Below are 7,949 nucleotides of genomic sequence, written 5' to 3' on the forward strand. Positions count from 1 at the left end.
TCTATTCAACGCTGTAAAAATATTTCATTATCATTAAAGTACGAAATAAATTTTTTTTAAGTTCTGAATGATTGAGGCATACTAATACTTCTATTTATTTGTTGCTATGTTTCTTCTGGGTTTTTTCAAATCAGAGTTATGATTACCCACTGAGAATGTCCCGCAGTCGTGGGAAAAATCCATTTACACTGACATATATACATCAACTTGTAAAAACCCTCAACTCAAGTGAGTGATATCATTTAGTTTCTATCCCAATTTAAAAGAAAGCGGATGAGTAAAGATTACCAGTATACTAAACGTTCAAGTGGTGGACTGCATGACAATTTTTGTTTTTGAACAATTCGGATTTCACGAAAACAATCAATTAGGAAGTAGACCATCTGTATGATCGGCGATGGGTAGACTGTTTGGTATTCTGATTTGGATATTATTGTTTGTATTCATGAAAGGACAGATCATTTTTGATGATTTGGATGATAAACACGGGTCAGTAGACTTGACATTACAGTTATTAAGAATCGAGCTACAGCAATTCAGTCAAGGTATGGAAAGGATATTGATGAACAAACTTGATGGCATCGAAAACAGCATCGAGGTAAAAATAAGTAGTAAGATAGAGACCCAACACCGACTGTTAAAAAAAGATGTGGTGTCGCTAACGAACAGATTATCTGAGAAAGTTGATGAGAATATCATTCATCTAAATGCCATTGCTCAGACTCGTGAGTTACTTATACGACAGGAAATGGTGTCACTGGCGACTAATTTGTCTGGGAAAGTCGATGAAAAAATCAATGATCTTTTTGATATAGCTCAGACCGAGCAGCGATTCCTAACACAGGAAGTGGTGTCTCTTACGACAAATTTGTCTAAGAAAGTCGATGAAAAAAATGGTGATCTACATACCATAGTGCAGACTATTCAGCCGCTCCTAACACAGGATTTGGTATCTCTTACAACTAATTTGTCTGGGAAAGTCGATGAAAAAATCACTGATTTAATTAACATAACTCTAACCGAGCAGCGATTTCTACGTCAGGAAATGGTGTCTCTTGTGACCAATTTGTCTAAGAAAGTCGATGAAAAAATTGGTGTTCTACATACCATTGCTCAGACTATTCAGCCATTCCTAACACAGGATTTGGTATCTCTTACAACTAATTTGTCTGGGAATGTCGATGAAAAAATCACTGATTTAATTAACATAACTCTAACCGAGCAGCGACTTCTACGTCAGGAAATGGTGTCTCTTGCGACCAATTTGTCTAGGAAAGTCGATGAAAAAATTGGTGATCTAGATACAATAGCTCAGACCATTCAGCCACTCCTAACACAGGAAATGGTATCTCTTATAACTAATTTGTCTGGGAAAGTCGATGAAAAAATCACTGATTTAATTAACATATCTCTAATCGAGCAGCGACTTATACGACAGGAAATGGTGTCTTTTGCGACCAATTTGTCTGGGAAAGTCGATGAAAAATTCATTGATTTCATTAACATAACTCTGACCGAGCAGCAACTCCTAAGACAGGAAATGGTGTCTGTAGCGTCCAAAGTTGAGACTCTGCTGAACAATAGTGAGATAAACAGGTTAAAGGAAAGAGAAAATGTTCTTGACGATATAAGAAATTCGAGTCTATATGTATCCGAACAGATTTCCTCAGGAGAAGTAATACAAATTCTAAGATATCAATTATGTAACATTACATATTCCGATTGTAATGGCATTTTGGAGAAAAATCCAAGTTTGAAGGGAAAGAACGGTGTCTACACTATCAGGGATTCAAATAAAGCAAAGACCGTGTACTGCGATATGACAACTGATAATGGTGGATGGACGGTAATTGCTGTTTTCCGGTTGGAATGATTTTTTTTAGATAAATTGAAAGTATCAGTGTTTTCTTTAATTCTAAAATTTATAATTGTTTATTTTTCGTCTGAATGTGAAACAGGTTATTCAGCGGAGATTGGATGGGTCGATAGACTTTTACCGTAATTGGACGGAATACAAGAACGGATTTGGATTTCCTAATCATGAGTATTGGATAGGTATGTGGCAACCACTTTTTCAAAAAATCAGCACTTTGATGGTTTTTTTCAAAGTGCATTAAATTTTTTATCAAGAAACTCAAGGTCATTTTTTGTTACAAAATATAAAAAAGCAAAATAAAACGTATGATGAATAATTTTGAAATAATGGACCACTACACATAAAGCTCTTTTATCAAACCGAGACAGGAATCCCCGAGGGCTTGTCTAAGGGGTATACCTGTGTCAAGCTTTTGATGAAAAAGTCATCACGCTTACAGCCATTTGATAAGTGTTTTATCATACAGATGCTTTTAATGTATTGTAAGTTATTAAATTATTTCATTTTCTACCCACTACTATCAGATAGTTGGTACAGTACCGATTAGACCCAACATAACACCAGAGGAAACCCCTTCTTAACCCCGGGTTTACTTTCTGGGTTTAATTAGGGTTTACTTTTTGTTTAGAATTTGTCCACTCCACTCGGGGTTTAATTGCTTTTGGGATCAACTGTACGCACTGAAGTGTGAAGCAGACTTTTATTTTATCTTGCCTTATGTCTGCCCCTTGTATATTCCAAATACACATGTAGCGTCTGTTTTCAGGGGTTTACTTCTGAACCAGGTTTACTCTCTGTGTCCCCTCTGGGTTAACTCTGGGTCCACGCTAGTAAACGTTGAGTAAATCTAGATTAAGCCCAGAAAGTCAATCAAGGGTTTAGTTGGGGTTTACTTTCTTTTAGGTTGGGTCTGATCAGCCCTGTAATTATGTTACACTAAGCCCTCTCTCAAAAAAGGAATATTATGTTTAGAAATCGCTATATACAGGCTTTCCTTTTTTAAATTGCTATAAATATCAAGATACGTTCAACATACCCACTAATGATTCAATTCATATCAAATGTGATATTGAAGTTATAATTTTTACAGGAAATGACATGTTACATAGACTGACCTCGCTGAAGCCTCAGGAAATGCGAGTAGACATTGAGAGATTTAATGGAGAGAAGGCCTATGCTGTTTACTCAAGTTTTTCTGTCGGGGACGAGGCCAATAATTATATACTTAGTGTGCAGGGATACAGTGGAAATGCAGGTTAAAATTATGCTGTGTTGCTATCATTCAAAACATTAAACATTTTATATAACAACATATCAAGTAATTTTAAATGAAAATAAGCCATCACATGGTAATGTTCAGTAACTGTAAGATTCCATTCATTTTCCTTGAATCATTCAAAGTGTTAAAAAATAGTTATTGCTGGACATACCAATGTATGAGTTATAGGTAATGTAATATGTATTGTGATTGTACCATTTTTCATAACAGTTGTCCTAAAATTTCAATTGCAATATCATTCATTACAAATGTGATTGTAGGAGATAGCCTGAATTACCACAATAACATGGCGTTTACTACACGGGACCAGGATGATGACAGGTGGAGCGGCGGAAACTGTGCCACCGACTGGGGTTCCGCTGGGTGGTTCAATATATGTTTCAAGGCCAACCCTAATGGACAGTATATAGACTCTGAGAAGACAAATGATCCTAAATACCTTGTATGGTATCACTGGAAAAACTCGTGGGTGTCTCTGAAATCGATGAAATTGATGATTCGTCCTCGAGCTTGACATCAAGATTTAACTGGATTTTTCTTATGAAGTCCTAAACTGCTGTTTAGTTATATCCGTGCGGAACACGAACTCAGATTTATTTGTGAGACAAGTAGTTTGCATTAAGTATTTTTTTTTACATCAAAAATCGTATATACAAGCTGTTTCTTTGTACACGAACACTCAGATATTTTCTTTTTTGAAATTACTAAACACAAAATGATTTATTGTTAAATGTTGATAAAAAATTAAAATGAAAAAAAAAATAATTTTAGAAATATGAAGTCTTGTGTTACTGCAAGGTAATTGATATAATGGCCGACTCATTTTCACAAAACCTATTTACGATATATAGAATAAAAACTATTACAATATGCAAAAAATTGAATTCCACGAAAATCGCTAGCGAGTGAACTCTTAAATTTTTTTGTATTCTACTCGAACACGTCAATACCAAAACATCTATTTTCATTGGCTATACAATCGTAAAGCTAGAAATTGGAATGCCACAAATAACTTCACTGATCGCAGAAACAACAAGAATATATGCATTTATAGCGCACTGTAAGAGGACGCTAAAACGTTACAAAGAAATGGAGAGATAAGGGGAATTTCTGTAAAAATTTAAAGCCACAACTTTCTAAATATTTGAAGTATTTTCACCCTTAAATTTTTCATTGACAGGCATATACGGCTAGGCCTGAGTACATAGATTGTAAGATTTCGATGGGCTGCATTAAGACACACTAATAATGTTTCCTTTGATGTTATGTAACTTATAAGGTTTTTTTCATTATCAATTTCGCTGCACCTTCTCTTCTGAATACGGGCTTCAAAATAAATATGATGACAATATTTTTTCTTGTATTTGATACATATCGTAAAAAATATACTGTTTACAAATTATCATGTTCAACCTACATAATTTGGAGTCACTCGTCTAATTAAACAGATGCAGCAAATCCCAACAATAACAGCACCATTTATTAAAAATCAAATCATTTAAAGCACCTGAATTCAATGATGGATAACTTATATATTCCTTCATTATACATTGTATAGCTTAAAAAATGAAAATTCCACTGATGATAATGAAAAACCATTTATTGTATGTTAAAGACCTTTGATTGTACTCTAATTTTTCACTTTTAAAAAAGTATGTCAATGGCCTACTTTTTGAGTTAAAGTGGCAGTTCAGCTGAAAAATGTGTGTTTATTTTTAGATTTACCCATTGTATCGTTAGGAAATAAGAAAAACGTGACAGTTGCAGTATAAAAAAATCTCATTGAAAAACCTAGTAAATGTAATTATGAGCTTCCTGGAAAATGACAGGTCGCAAAACTTAATAAATCTTAGTTCGTTTATTTGTATCACGTGAATTTTGATTGACAGTATTTGAAACCTGCAGCTGAAAACTACAAGATCGCCCGACGAGGAAAAAGGGACTCTCTAAACGGAACGCATTACCATATTTTCGATAAACGGTTCATCAATTTCAGTTCATTTTAATATGAACAGACATAAATAATTTCAAAAAACCCCTCACTGTTCATTACAAAATGAATTTAGTCGGTAGCAACTCCTCCGATTAGAATTGAAAAAAAGAAAACGCAATGAAATTGATAAAATGAAGAAATTTGCAATTTTCCAAAAGTTTAAATACATTTATGAGCAAAAAAAAAAATACCGAACCCGATCGGAATTTATTTCAGTTCGTTTTTTAATTAAAATGCACCGTACTGTCTCTGAACCAATGAATTTTTTTATTTTTTTTTTTTGGAAAATTAAAAAAAAAGGTCTTGAATTGTTACACTTTTATTAAAATAACCTTAATAATGAAAATATTACAAATAAATAATTCTTTAAAAATAAATTACAGTTTATTAAAGCATTAATTTTCAGTACCAATTTGTTAAACATGTACTTTTGATAAAACGATTGGAATGTAATATCATTGGCCATCTCATTTCATGTAATGCGAAAGCAAAATGGTGCATGCAATAGACATGATAAATAAGATGTATCGTTTGTATATTTGTTAAATTCCAAATAGCAAGGAAGTAATCAAATTTAATTTTAAAAGGCGAATTGTACTTCCGATTAAACTTTTAAATCATATAAAGAAAAACGTGACTCGAACTATTGTGTATGTAACTGTATAAATGTTTTACTCTCAAGGCAAAAGCATTAGAACAACGGTTTTAGTAATCTTTTGAAGCTATCATTGCATAGTAAATACAGTAGTACAAGACATAGTAAGTGCGTAAATAGTCAACGTTGCCGGTTGCCTGATCTGAACGCAACTTGGGTCGTCCAAAGCCGTTCACAAAAATATTCCAGTCCGAATTCCCTCTATCAGTTGTCAAATTTCTACACATTTTTTTAAATGTGACAAATTATTAAATGATGTTAATTTGAATACATTTATTGAATTTAACTATCTGTTATTATTTTGCGGGCATAAAATTGATATGAGTTTGTAATGAACAAAATATTGAGATATGGTGTCTTTTATCGTTTTAAGCATTATTCAATATCATTGCGTTTCGTGCCATACGATTATCCTAATAAATTAGATAAAACTGACAGAAAATATGCAGAATTGTATTAACTAACACATGAAATCTTAACTTTCATTATTTTAAAACTGCCAGAAATTTTTTAGAGGAAAACAAGATTTCAGTTCAACTCTTTTTTACCGTAAGTCAATATTTGTTTGAGCGTAGTTTCATAATATAGCAAATATATCGTGTGTCATGTTAATTCATTTCATAAATACTTTTTGCGTTTAGAACAAATTTAACTCATGACATTGAACTAAAACAATCCAAATTTGACAACTCAAAATCTGTGTAAGCAACACCCTTAACAAAAAATCTACAATGTCTCGTTCAGATTTTAATTAGGCACGGCTCTCGCAGCTAAACATTTTGCCGAGTCCGTAGCATCATATAAACCACATTTATTGTGCACTCATTTGATGGAGTAAATTGAAGAATTCACAGTGAAATATGCACGACAGATATCAAACCTCATAAACCAAAAAACCAAATCCAAAGTCACCTTCAAATTAAAAATTATAAAATCTTTTTTAAGTGCTACCATTTTGAAGTCCGAAGGGAATTCGGCTACTGCTGATTATTTGCTTTTTCCGTAAGTACTAAGTCTATCCTTAGGCCAATATTTCCAACACTGAACAAATCTTTGAAATTTCTTTAGCATCAAACAGAATCGGCCAGAGGGAAATGATTATCATTCGGTAAAAATATAAGCTGTCTTTGATCTTTCGATAACATTTTTCTTTAAACTTTTTTGTTAATTTTGAGGTGGAACTAATTTTTTTTTTTCCGGACCAAAATTATTAAAACATTTATGCATTCTTTACCTGAACCATCCCGAAGACCTTCATAGTATTCAAACAATTCCTCTTCTATTGACCAACCTTCCATATTTGTCAGACTACACAAGCTTTATTTTTTTTAAAGGAAACTTTGGGGGGGGGGGCAAACAATGCTCTCTGCTGCCTAGAGTCCTAGTAAACAATTCAAACAAGGCATTATTAACCGAAACTCCTTTTTCATTGACCACACTATCGTAAAGCGAGAAACAAAGTCCATAAATCTGTTTAGAGATCAGAGAAACAATAGTATAATGGTTTCAAACCCACTGAAAGAGGACGCTTGAGCTTGGAAAAGATATAGGGAAATAGAAGGAAATTTATTTGATAAATTAATAAGCCCATCATAAAAATCTACCAGCAGGCATTTTAAGGGTCATCTCAAAATACAGGTTCATTAACTTAAAAAATATAGGAATTTAGACATTGCAATTTTTCGAACTTCGAAAACATTTTTTTAAATGTTTTCAAATTCTCCTCAAATTGTAATATGTGATTATTTATACCATTTTTTGACTGAACATGTTAGAAACATAAACTTCAACCATCAAACTATTTAAAGGATTCCTCTCAAGATATAAAAATACAAAGCTTCATTTATCATTTCGTCATAAAAACAATCCTGCAATCCTTACCTACCGAAAAACAATAAAATATCGTATAAACATGAATTTTCCTTAAATATAAATGAATAATGTTCAATATCATAAATGACAAGAAAACAATTTCCTAACATATAGGTGCAAGCAGGAAAGCACAAAAGCATGCGCATTTACAACCAAAGATAAGAGATCTACAGTACACCAATGATCTGAAGCAGACGTGTCAGTTAGGTACAGTGCTTTAAAGGTCAAGATAGTTTTAAAATTAAATATTCCAAACACCAGCGACAATTCAGTG

General features: G+C 32.9%; 1 pseudogene; it reads left to right on the top strand.

Annotated features, from left to right (window-relative positions):
* The first annotated feature begins 276 nt into the window (after positions 1-276).
* Positions 277-4,976, top strand: LOC128190652 (angiopoietin-2-like; annotated as a pseudogene).
* The last annotated feature ends 2,973 nt before the right edge of the window (positions 4,977-7,949 follow it).

The sequence above is a fragment of the Crassostrea angulata genome, chromosome 6, assembly GCF_025612915.1.
Source record: "Crassostrea angulata isolate pt1a10 chromosome 6, ASM2561291v2, whole genome shotgun sequence".
Taxonomy (NCBI): domain Eukaryota; kingdom Metazoa; phylum Mollusca; class Bivalvia; order Ostreida; family Ostreidae; genus Magallana; species Magallana angulata.